This window comes from Solanum stenotomum, chromosome 7 (genome assembly GCF_019186545.1).
Source record: "Solanum stenotomum isolate F172 chromosome 7, ASM1918654v1, whole genome shotgun sequence".
NCBI lineage: Eukaryota > Viridiplantae > Streptophyta > Magnoliopsida > Solanales > Solanaceae > Solanum > Solanum stenotomum.
This window is the reverse complement of record NC_064288.1, coordinates 3,313,241-3,326,624: the sequence shown is the minus strand read 5'-3', so window position 1 is coordinate 3,326,624 and position 13,384 is coordinate 3,313,241. Positions and strand designations below refer to the sequence as shown.

The 13,384-nt window shown below is 39.6% G+C and overlaps 1 pseudogene; it reads left to right on the top strand.

Annotated features, from left to right (window-relative positions):
• The first annotated feature begins 918 nt into the window (after positions 1-918).
• LOC125871128 (F-box/kelch-repeat protein At3g23880-like) lies at positions 919-12,317 on the top strand (annotated as a pseudogene).
• Positions 12,318-13,384: the final 1,067 nt, after the last annotated feature.

The following is a 13,384-nucleotide window of genomic DNA, read 5'->3' as shown; positions in this document are numbered from 1 at the left end:
ACCAACAAGAAGGAGGATTTTTTTTGCTTTTGAGTTGGAGAACTTAAATGAAGGCGCTAGAAAAGAATATTTTGCCTTCCCTTTTCATTTTTCCTAATTAGACCGATGAGAAAGAAAGAGTAAATAGACATGGAAGATCATGATTGTTTATATTTTCGGGAGATTAGGTTGCATAATAGACATGAGCAGTGGCCGATTCAAGATTCTAAAATTGTGGTTGCTTTTTTAAGATCGGGAGGTTAATGGGTGCTCAAGCACCCAGAGAACTCCATGTGGGTTCGCTCCTGCTCACACCCCAAAAACTAGCTCAAAGGGGGTTGATTGCTCAAGCCTTATAAGGAGTTCACCCATCTCATTAATCACCAATGTGGACTTTTGTCATTCTTTAACAGAATAACACAAGTTGTCCATACAGGCCCAAGCACCCAGAGGTACATCGATTGGTCCACAAGTTTGAAAACCATGTTTAAAGTCTATTTTCGTTTTATAAAAAAATATTATAGTTATAGTACATTTTTGCGTGAAAAATAATCGACGTTTGTCCATCAATTTTTGTTTAAAAAAATATTAGAAAATCATTGAAAACCGACCGAGTCTATCAATTTTTTTCCCGATATTACCGGAAAGCATATGATTATACAAAGTTTCCTTCTACATATTTATAAAAAAATATTGTGTGCTACCCCCTTTTTTTTGACATATTTATTTTGAATTGTTAATTATTTTATATTTTATGTAACTTCTAAATATTTAAATTTTATTTCAAAATAATTAAAAAAATATATGTGAATTCACTATCAAACATTAATTGGTTTAATTAGTTTGACTCGTTTTAGGAAGCAACCAAAATAAATTGATAGAAGGAGTTTTATACGAATAGGGTTTTAGTATATGTCTAACGAGATGCATATAAGTAAAATCAATTCTCAATTTTCATCAACAACCATGGAAAATTCAATTCCGTTTCTGCCAGCCGAACTCGTTAATGAAATCCTCTCGAGGCTTCCAGTAAAATCCCTCTTGAAATTCAGGTGCGCTTCAAAATCTTGGTTTGCTTTGATCTCTAGTCCTGAATTTGTCAAAACTCATCTCAAGTTAAATGCCAATAACAACGAATACACGCGCCATAAGGTTATGATGTTTGAACATACTGTGTACAACTTTTGAGATTGTAGTGTTAGCTCTTTATTTAAAAACTCATTTATCGAGGCAAACGACTTGGATTATCTCAGGCAAGTTCCATGTGGTGTTTATATTGTAGGTTCTGTCAATGATTGATTTGTCTTGTTAGTCGGGAGAAGGAATTGTTTTTATAGAATTCATCAATTAGAAAGTACAAGAAGTTGCCTAATCCTAAAACTAAAACTACTTTGGCATATTTCCTGTAACATCCGACAATTTGAAATAACTATGAAGAGGCTTAGAATTGGAATTTATTTATTTTTGGAAGGAATTCAAAAATCTGGAAATTTGGTTAAGTGTGGGAAAACAGTGAGTTTTGGCCAACTTTGAACAGTCATAACTTCTAGCTCTGGATGATTTAGGTGTAGTTCCAGTTTTGTTTGCGAAGCTCGTGGAATGATCATTCCAACGCCTCCGAGTTTGCTCGATTCCGAGTTCGTATGAGTGAGTTATGCCCTTTGGAAGTTGGGCAGTTGGCAGGGAAATTAGTCCGAAATTTTCAAGGGTTTTTTGGTCTTTTCCCTAAGCAATTGTTTGGTTACATTGTTGTGTTAGACTGATTTTTTGATAAGTTTGTCCCATTTTAAAGAGTGAGAGTTAGGGCTTGGGAGAGAAGAGAGAAAGAAGAGGAGAAAGAGAAGAGCAAGCACGGAGATCATCATGGATATCGTCGGGGGTGATCCCTACTAGGTATGTGAGTTCATAGTATTGGGGTTGGTCCTTTCCCCCACACGCCAAGCTCATTTTATTTTCAAGAAAAGATTGGTTGTGTTGTTGATGTTGTTGATTGTGTTGTTGAAGTTCTTGTTGATTTGGGACATGATTTGGTTGTGTTATTGAGTTGAATCTTTTGTATGTTGAGGGATTTTATGATCCTTAGTGTTTGGGGTAGAAACCTTTGAAGTTAGGGTGGTTTAGAGTTGGGAAAAAGAGGGAGAAAAGTCGGATTTTCTAGGGAAGGGGCTGGCGCGTCGCGCCTGCCAGCGCCCCCCAAAAGGGACTTTGAAGTCCAGCCTTTGGGGTGGCGCGCCTAGTAGAGCGCCAGCAGTCCCCTTCTGAGCTTCGAGGGCTGGCGCTCCGCGCCTTGCAGAGCGCCAAGGACGCCAAGTTTCCCCATTCTTTTCACACTTTCTCATGCATGTTTCTTGGTATTGTACCTATGTTTCCTAGTTGTTTCCAACACTCCAAGGTATGTCTAAACGTCAAGAACTCATCCACAACGTATGATCATATACCTTGAATCCATAATCCAATTCAAGGCAAGTTAGTGTCAAGTCAAAGTGAAGTTAGAGTCAAGTCAAGCAAAGCTAAGAAGTAAGTCCAAGCAAGTCTTTAAAGCTTTTCAAGAGTCGTTATTAAACGTTTTAACTTCGTTTTAAGGTTCAAGTTCAAGTCAAGTAAAGAGTATCGAGTTTCAAGTTAAGTTAAGAGTTTAAAGTTGAGTTCTTTTCTCAAAAGCTATTAGGGAACTAAGTATTCCCAAAGAAGTTTATAAATGTTTCTACATTTGAGTAAGAGGGGAACCATGTTTTCCAAAAGAGCCTTTGGGCTAAGTTTTGAGTAATTATCTCAACTAAAGAAAGATGTGTTTAAAGCACTTATGAGCCAAAGTATTTTGGGAGTAGTATTGAGCACCGAATTGGGGACACGAGTTCATATTAACTCAACTCTCCATAAGAACCATGCGCCAACATGGGACTTGACGGATCATTCTTTTTAGATGATCACGTAATATTAAGCTAGTGGATCCACTAAGTAAAGTAAGGTCCTGTATCACGGCAAGGTATAGGATGGTCTTTGGGCAATGTGAGGTAAAACATTGTATCATCACTAAGGCTCATAGTGGTGGTTGTCGGTTAAAGAATCTCCCACAAAAGTTATATTACTTTTATATAAGTAAAGTTGAGTTTGTTATTGTTTTATCATTAACGAGCTAAGTTGTTTATACAGTTTTACAAGCTTTATATATTGCATGTGTCTTATTGCTTTATATATATTAAGTTCAGTTATTCATGAGTCGTACAGAGCCAAGGTAAGTGTTCGTTTGTACTTTTTTCAAGCTTAAGTTGTGGTTTAGCTTTCCAGCTCGCATACTCATACATTCCATGTACTGATGCCCGTTGGCCTGCATCTTATTATGATGTTGACACAGGTACCCAGGATCAGCATCCAGCACGCCGTTGATCCAGTTGAGCACTCCAGAGTCAGCGGTGAGCCTCCTTGCTCTTCGGAGGACTCGGTTGTTTTGTTCTCTTAGTTTTGTTTTATTAGGATGTTGCGGGGTCTGTCCTAACATCCATCTCAGTATTTTAGAGGCTTCATAGACAGTCAGTCATTTAGTTTTGAGTCTCACATCTATGTAAATATTCTATTTTGAGACTCGAGTTGCCTTGCTGGGCCAAATTTTATCAGTTAAGTTGTTTTATGTCCTTGCATTGCATGGAGTTATTCTGTTGAGTTAGGTTTCCGCTGAGTTAAGAAAGCCAGGCCAAGGGTTCGCTTGGGGCCAACAATGGTCTCCGGGTGTCGGTCCCACCCAGGGTGTAGGCTCGGGGCGTGACAAACTTTGTATCAGAGCACAGAGTTCAAGAGTCCTAGAGAGTCTATGAAGTCGTGTCTGTAGAGTCCTAGTTATTGATGTGAAGCGCGCCACATCTATAATTGGGAGGCTGCAACACATAGTAAGATTTTTCACTTCTTTCACACTCATCTCGTGCGTTAGAGTTTATCTCTAAAGAGTTTCTTTCTAATTCATGCTTGCGCGTGTTTTAGATAGTCATGCCTCCACGAAGAGTTGGCAGAGGGCGTCTTCCTAGACGTTATGTTGATGAGCAAGAGTTACCTAATGCCCCGGGAGTGCAACCACAAGGGGAATTTTCTAATGTCGAGTTCAGAGAGGCAATTAGAATTCTGAGTCAAGCTGTAACTAATCAGATTAGTCAGCAAAAGGGAGCTCGAAATGAAGGAGCTGACACTTCTAGAATTCGTGAGTTCTTGGGGATAAATCCTTCGAGTTTCATGGGTTCGAGCACTACTGAGGATCCAGAAAACTTCATCGAGGAGCTTAAGAAGATTTTTGATGTGATGCATGTGGCAGATATTGAAGGGATTGAACTAGCTGCGTATCAATTGAAGGATGTTGCTAGAACTTGGTTCGACCAGTGGAATGGGGGCAGAGCTGAGAATGCACCACCTGCGAGTTGGGCCTGTTTTAAGGAAGCTTTCTTGGGACGTTTCTTTCTCCGAGAATTGAGAGAGGCCAAGGTACGTGAGTTCCTCACACTTAAGCAGGATTCTTTGAGTGTCCATGAGTACAGTCTAAAGTTCACACAATTATCCCGCTATGCTCCGGAGATGGTTGCGGACATGAGGAATAGAATGAGTTTGTTTGTTGCTGGGCTATCTCGGTTGTCGAGTAAGGAAGGTAGGGCTGTAATGCTTATCGGGAAATGGACATATCAAGGTCGATGGTCTATGTGTAGCAGGTTGAAAAAGAGAAGCTGAGGGACAGAGAAGAGTTCAAGAATAAGAAAGTTAAGACCGGTAATGAGTCTGGACAGAGGAAAGGTAACTCAAACCGTCCATCCTTTTAGCAAAGGCAAAAGGGACCTGCTCTATCATCTGCTAAAGCACCTGCAACCAGATACAAAGGTGAATTTAATGGCCAAAATTTGAAGGACTTCAAGGCTAGACCAGCACAGTCTTCGGGTAGTATGGCACAAGGAGGTAGTTTGTTTCCTGCATGTGCTAGGTATGGTAGAACCCACCCAAGTAAATGTCGTGATGGTCAGACAGGTTGTTTTAAGTGTGGGCAAGAGGGTCACTTCATGAAGGAGTGCCCTAAGAATAAGCAAGGTAGCGGAAATTTGGGCAGTAGGGCCCAATCTTCTTCAGTTGCTCCCCCAGACAGGACGACACCTAGAGGAGCTACTTCTAGTACCAGTGGAGGAGCAAACCACCTCTATGCAATCACAAGTCGCCATGAGCAAGAGAATTCTCCAAATGTTGTCACTGGTATGATCAAAGTCTTTGCTTTTGATGTATATGCTTTGCTAGACCCAGGAGCAAGTTTATCTTTTGTAACTCCTTATGTTGCAAATAAGTTTGAGGTTCTTCCTGAAAGACTTTGTGAACCCTTTTATGTTTCTACACTTGTTGAGGAGTCTATTCTAGCAGAAAGAGTTTATCGTAATTGTCCTGTTTCTATCAATCATAAGAACACCATGGCTGATTTGGTTGAGTTAGACATGGTAGATTTCGATGTCATTCTAGGTATGGATTGGCTTCATGCTTGTTATGAATCGATAGATTGTAGAACTCGAGTGGTCAAGTTTTAGTTTCCAAGTGAGCTAGTCATAGAGTGGAGTAGAAGTTCAGCAGTGCCTAAGGGTCGTTTCATTTCGTACCTTAAGGCGAGGTAGTTAGTTTCAAAGGGTTGTATCTATCACTTAGTCCGAGTTAATGACTCTAGTGTTGAGATACCTCATTTCCAGTCAGTTCCTATAGTAAGAGAGTTTCCAAAAGTTTTTCTTGATGATCTACCCGGGATTCCTCCTGAGAGAGAAATAGAGTTCGGCATAGATCTCATTCCAGATACTCGTCCTATCTCTATTCCGCCATATAGAATGGCACCAACAGAGTTGATAGAGTTGAAAGAGCAGTTGAAAGATCTCCTAGATAAGGGTTTCATTTGACCGAGTGTCTTACCTTGGGGCGCTCTGGTCTTGTTTGTGAGAAAGAAAGATGGTTCACTTAGAATGTGTATAGACTACCGCCAGTTGAATAAGGTTACCATCAAGAATAAGTACCCTCTTTCGAGGATTGATGATCTTTTCAATCAGCTTCAGGGTGCCACTTGCTTTTCGAAGATTGACCTCAGATCAGGCTATCATCAATTAAGAGTAAGGGAATGTGATATTCCAAAGACAACTTTCAGAACCAGATATGGTCATTATGAGTTTTTAGTCATGTCCTTTGGTTTGACCAATGCACCAGCAGCTTTCATAGACTTGATGAATAGTGTCTTCAACCCTTATTTAGATCTGTTTGTTATTGTCTTTATTAATGACATAATAATCTATTCAAGGAATGAAGAAGATCATGCTAGTCATCTCAGAATAGTTCTTCAGACTTTTTGAAAGATAAGGAGTCGTATGCCAAGTTCTCTAAGTGTGAGTTTTGGCTTAAGTCTGTGGCGTTCCTAGGACACATTTTGTCCGATGATGGAAGTAAAGTTGATACTCGGAAAATTGAGGCAGTGCAAAATTGTCCTAGATCCACATCTCCAATTGAAATTAGGAGTTTCTTGGGTTTAGCTGGCTATTATAGAAGGTTTGTTGACGGGTTCTCGTCTATTGCGTCTCCTTTGACAAAGTTGACTAAGAAAACAGTGAAATTTCAATGGTCTGAGGCTTGTGAGAAGAGCTTTCAGGAATTGAAAAAGAGATTGATTACAACTCCAGTTTTGACGCTACCAAAAGGTACTCAAGGTTTTGTGGTGTATTGTGATACATCTAGAGTTGGTTTGGGTTGTGTATTAATGCAGAATGGCAAAGTCATATCTTATGCTTCCAGACAGTTGAAGGTTCATGAGAAAAACTACCCAACCCATGACTTAGAGCTAGCTGTTGTAGTATTTGCTTTGAAGATATGGCGTCATTACTTGTATGGTGTGCATGTCGATGTATTTACTGATCACAAGAGCCTTCAAAATGTGCTTACTCAGAAAGAGCTTAATCTCAAACAGAGGAGGTGGTTAGAGTTACTCAAGGATTATGACCTGAGTATTCTTTACCACCCAGGTAAGGCAAATGTTGTTGCTGATTCTTTAAGCAGGTTGTCTATGGGTAGCACCGCCCATATTGAAGAAGGAAAGAGAGAGTTAGCAAAATATGTGCACAGACTGGCATGCCTAGGAGTCAGACTTATAGATTCTGCAGAAGGAGGAATAGCGGTGGCGAAGGGGGCCGAGTCATCACTAGTGTCAGAAGTGAAAGAGAAACAAGATCAAGATCCCATTTTGCTTGAATTGAAGGCAAATGTTCAAAAGCAGAAAGTATTAGCTTTTGAACAAGGGGGAGATGGTGTGTTGAGATATCAAGAAAGATTGTGTGTACCTTTGGTGGATGGACTCCAAGAGAGGATTATGGAGGAAGCTCACAGCTCCAGATATTCCATTCATCCGAGTTCCACCAAGATATATCGTGACTTGAGAGAAGTTTATTGGTGGAATGGCATGAAGAAGGGCATTGCAGAGTTTATGGCTAAGTGTCCAAATTGCCAGCAAGTGAAAGTTGAACACCAAAGGCCCGGTGGTTTGGCTCAGAGGATAGAACTTTCGGAATGGAAGTGGGAGATAATCAATATGGATTTCATCACAGGGTTGCCAAGGTCTCGCAGACAGCATGATTCTATTTGGGTGATTGTAGACAAAATGACAAAGTCAACGCATTTTTTACCGGTAAAGACTACCCTTTCAGCCGAAGATTATGCCAAGTTATATATTCAAGAGATAGTGAGACTTCATGGAGTCCCAGTCTCCATTATTTCAGATAGAGGTGCACAATTTACTGCACAATTGTGGAAATCTTTTTAGAAAGGCTTGGGTTCGAAGGTGAACTTAAGTACTGCATTTCATCCTCAGACTGATGGGCAAGCAGAGTGCACTATTCAGACTTTAGAAGATTTGTTGAGGGCTTGTGTGATCGATTTTAAAGGGAACTGTGATGATCACCTACCTCTCATTGAGTTTGCCTACAACAATTGTTATCACTCTAGCATCCAGATGGCTCCATACGAAGCTCTTTATGGGAGAAGATGTAGATCTCATACTGGATGGTTTGAAGAGGGTGAAGCAGGGTTGATAGGACCAGATTTAGTTCACCAAGCTATGGAGAAGGTGAAAGTGATTCAAGAGAGGTTGAAAACGGCACAGAGTCGCCAGAAATCCTATACTGATGTTAGGAGAAAGGCGTTAGAGTATGAAATAGATGATTGGGTATATTTGAAAGTTTCACCCATGAAAGAGGTTATGAGGTTTGGTAAGAAAGGGAAACTTAGTCCCCGGTATACAGGACCTTATCGCATAGTCAAGAGGATTGGCAATGTTGCTTATGAGTTGGAGTTACCACATGAACTAGCAGCGGTTCATCCGGTCTTTCATATCTCTATGTTGAAGAAGTTCATAGGCGATCCTTCATTGATCCCACCAACAAAAAGTATTAGGATCAAGGATAACTTATCTTATAAGGAGATTCCTGTTCAGATTTTAGATCGCCAAGTTCGTAGGCTGAGAACGAAAGATGTAGCATCAGTTAAGGTCCTTTGGAGGAACCAATTTGTTGAGAAAGCTAATTGGGAAGCCGAAGATGACATGAAGAATAGATATCCACATCTCTTTGGATCCGGAGGAAATGCAGATTAAGGTATTTATTTCCTTCTTAGTTCTCTTTTAATTACAATGAACATGTTGTTGTTATTGTTGTTGTGATTGCATGGTTGCTTGTTGGGTGTTTGAGTTGATGTTACACACTTAGCTTAGTAAGAGTAACCTCATTCGAGGAAGAATGTTCCCAAGGGGGAGACATTGTAACATCCGACAATTTGAAATAACTATGAAGAGGCTTAGAATTGGAATTTATTTATTTTTGGAAGGAATTCAAAAATCTGGAAATTTGGTTAAGTATGGGAAAACAGTGAGTTTTGGCCAACTTTGAACAGTCATAACTTCTAACTCTAGATGATTTAGGTGTAGTTCTAGTTTTTTTACGAAGCTCGTGGAATGATCTTTCCAACGCCTCTGAGTTTGCTCGATTTCGAGTTCGTATGAGTGAGTTATGCCCTTTGGAAGTTGGGCAGTTGACAGGGAAATTAGTCCAAAAATTTTAAGGGTATTTTGGTCTTTTCCCTAACCAATTCTTTTGGCTATATTGTTGTGTTAGACTGATTTTTTGATCAGTTTGTCCCATTTTAAAGTGTGAGAGTTAGGGCTTGGGAGAGAAGAGAGAAAGAAGAGGAGAAATGGAAGAGCAGGCAAGGAGATCATCGTGGATATCGTTGGGGGTGATCCCTACTAGGTATGTGAGTTCATAGTGTTGGGGCTGGTCCTTTCCCCCACACGCCAAGCTCGTTTTATTTTCAAGAAAAGATTGGTTGTGTTGTTGAAGTTGTTAGTTGTGTTGTTGATGTTGTTAATTGTGTTGTTGAAGTTCTTGTTGATTTGGGACATGATTTGGTTGTGTTATTGAGTTGAATCTCTTGTATGTTGAGGGATTTTATGATCCTTAGTGTTTGGGGTTGAAACCTTTGAAGTTAGGGTGGTTTAGAGTTGGGAAAAAGAGGGAGAAAAGTTGGATTTTCTAGGGAAGGGGCTGGCGCGTCGCGCCAGCCAGCGCGCCCCAAAAGGGACTCTGAAGTCCAGCCTTTGGGGTGGTGCGCCTAGCAGAGCGCCAACAGTCCCCTTCTGAGCTTCCAGGGCTGGCGCTCCGCACGTTGCAGAGCGCCAAGGACGCCAAGTTTCCCCATTCTTTTCACACTTTCTCATGCATGTTCCTTGGTATTGTACTTATGTTTCCTAGTTGCTTCCAACACTCCAAGGTAAGTCTAAACGTCAAGAACTCATCCACAACGTAAGATCATATACCTTGAATCCATAATCCAATTCAAGGCAAGTTAGTGTCAAGTCAAAGTGAAGTTAGAGTCAAGTCAAGCAAAGCTAAGAAGTAAGTCCAAGCAAGTCTCTAAAGCTTTTCAAGAGTCGTTATTAAACGTTTTAACTTCGTTTTAAGGTTCAAGTTCAAGTCAAGTAAAGAGTATCGAGTTTCAAGTTAAGTCAAGAGTTTAAAGTTGAGTTCTTTTCTCAAAAGCTATTAGGGAACTAAGTATTCCCAAAGAAGTTTATAAATGTTTCTACAATTGAGTAAGAGGGGAACCATGTTTTCCAAAAGATCCTTTGGGCTAAGTTTTGAGTAATTATCTCAACTAAAGAAAGATGTGTTTAAAGCACTTATGAGCCAAAGTATTTTGGGAGTAGTATTGAGCACCGAATTGGGGACACGAGTTCATATTAACTCAACTCTCCATAAGAACCATGCGCCAACATGGGACTTGACGGATCATTCTTTTTAGATGATCACGTAATATTAAGCTAGTGGATCCACTAAGTAAGGTCCCGTATCACGGAAAGGTATAGGATGGTCCTTGGGCAACGTGAGGTAAAACGTTGTATCATCACTAGGGCTCATAGTGGTGGTTGTCGGTTAAATAATCTCCCACAAAAGTTATATTACTTTTATATAAGTAAAGTTGAGTTTTTTATTGTTTTATCATTAACGAGCTAAGTTGCTTATATAGTTTTACAAGCTTTATATATTGCATGTGTCTTATTGCTTTATATATATTGAGTTAAGTTATTCATGAGTCGTACAGAGCCAAGGTAAGTGTTCGTTTGTACTCTTGGCCTGCATCTTATTATGTTGTTGACACAGGTACCTAGGATCAGTGGTCAAGTTTTTGTTTCCGAGTGAGCTAGTCATAGAGTGGAGTAGAAGTTCAGCAGTGCCTAAAGGTCGTTTCATTTCGTACCTTAAGGCGAGGAAGTTAGTTTCAAAGGGTTGTATCTATCACTTAGTCCGAGTTAATGACTCTAGTGTTGAGATACCTCATTTCCAGTCAGTTCCTATAGTAAGAGAGTTTCCAGAAGTTTTTCTTGATGATCTACTCGGGATTCCTCCTAGGAGAGAAATAGTGTTCGGCATAGATCTTATTCCAGATACTCGTCCTATCTCTATTCCTCCATATAGAATGGCACCAGCAGAGTTGAAAGAGTTGAAATAGCAGTTGAAAGATCTCATATATATTGCATGTGTCTTATTGCTTTATATATATTGAGTTCAGTTATTCATGAGTCGTACAGAGCCAAGGTAAGTGTTCTCTTGTACTCTTTTCAAGCTTAAGTTATAGTTTAGCTTTCCAGCTCGCATACTCGTACATTCCCTGTACTGATGCCCGTTGGCCTGCATCTTATTATCATGCTGACACAGGTACCCAGGATCAGCATCCAGCACGCCGTTGATCCAGTTGAGCACTCGAGAGTCAGCGGTGAGCCTCCTTGCTTTTCGGCGGACTCGGTTGTTTTGTTCTCTTAGTTTTGTTTTGTTAGGATATTGCGGGGTCTGTCCCAACATCCATCTTAGTATTATAAAGGCTTCATAGACAGTCAGTCAGTTAGTTTTGAGTCTCTCATTTATGTGTATATGTAAATATTCTATTTTGAGACTCGAATTGCCTTGTTGGGCCAGTTTTTATCAATTAAGTTGTTTTATGTCCTTGCATTGCATGGTGTTATTCTGTTGAGTTAGGTTTCCACTGAGTTAAGAAAGTCACGCCAAGGGTTTGCTTCGGGCCAGCAATGGTATCCGGGTGCCGGTCCCACCCAGGGTGTAGGCTCGGGGCGTGACATTTCTTCCGAATATATTGCTTTGGATATGATAAGTTTCGTGATGATTATAATGTAGTCGTTATTTTATATATAACATTTCACTTCATATTGAGGTAAAAAGATATAGTCTAAAAAGTGATTCTTGGAGAACGATTGATAATTGTCCAAGTATAGTGCCACTACAACAGCTAGGTAGGTTTGTGAATGGGAAACTTCATTGGATTACTATTATTGATCCAAAACTATGTATTAAACGAAGCATCATTTCTTTCGATTTGGCTGATGGGAAATGCAGAGAGATGGAACTACCCTATTATTGGAAAAGAGGAAGAGGTGCAATTTTGAGCTTAGGAGTGTTGGGAAGTGATCTTTCAGTCTGTTGTGATTGTGACGAAACAAATATGTTAGATGTTTGGCTTATGAAGGAGTATGAGATTCCGGAGGATCAATCGGTGTATGGATATCTTGGGCAAATAGGTCTACACATGGCAAGTGGAAGTGAAATTTTGGTTGTGTTTGGATCAAGTTTCATGATATACAATCTAAAGGGTGACCTGCTCAGATCTTCAAAGGTTATTAACTTTAATAATTGGGATGAGGCAGAAATCTACATTGAAAGCCTAGTTTGTCCTTTTTCTACCGTAGGGACTGAGGATGCAACAAAAATAGAAGCTCAGGATGCGAAACAACGAAGTAACAAATAACTTGTAAGAGTACTTTCTTGTCAAGTGTTGTTGAATTATGCTTATTTTTAAAATTAAGTTGCCAGGAGAGCTTGTTATTCATTTTCCCTTGTGCTCTATTTTCAAGTAACAATAATTTTGTATTCAACTTCATGCTAAATGGCGTTGGAAATTGTTTCTCATATTGAGCAGTGTTTCGAGCAGTTGCTATACCTCGAGACAGTTTAAAAAACAAAGAAGCACCAAGGACTTGAAAATTTTAGCTTAGGTCTTACTTGGAGTTGTTTTTGATCTAGGACGACTTCATTAATTTTTTCGACTAATAAAAACTTACTAGGGAAAACAGAGGAATATCGTCAATTATTGTACAAGGATCAAGGTCGGGTAAAGTATCTAGTTTTGTCTTTTACCTTGCTGCGAATAGCTAAATGTTCATTTTCTTGCGGGCTGGTTTTGGTCTTCCCTTGCTGCTAATTGATAATAGTCTTTTCTTCGGGACTATCTTCTCTTCTTCCACTTTGGTAGTAACATTAACATAANCGGTCAAGTTTCAACATTGTTTGAACTTGATCAACATTGTTGAACATTGAAGATTGAGGTTGAAGACACAATCAAAAGTTGTTGAGAGAAAGTTGAAAATGGAGAATCTTGCCAAGGTGGAGATTTGTTAAATTTGACAAGATTCAAAGATGAATTAATGTGAAGATTTGGTAGTTAGGAAGATAATTCTTCATTGGTACAAAAGTCAAGATAACATCTTTTGTAGGTGAAATTTAGGTGAACCATAAAATGGTTTCACAAGGTAAATCTTGACATTTTGACACATTGTGATGTCATGGATGACATCAATAGGAAGAATTCACTCCTATAAATAGGTAGTTCCTAATTCATTTGTAACACACCTCTCACTTGCCTTCTCATCTTCAAAGGTATTTGATCTTCTTTCTCTCTTGTAGTATTTTGATTTGTACTCTTTTGGAGTGAAATAAATATTGGTTGGTTGTGTCCGAGGAGTAGGCAAAAGAAAACAAAGTTTGCCGAACCTCGTTAATTCCTGGTGTTCTTTTTATTGTTGTCTCAT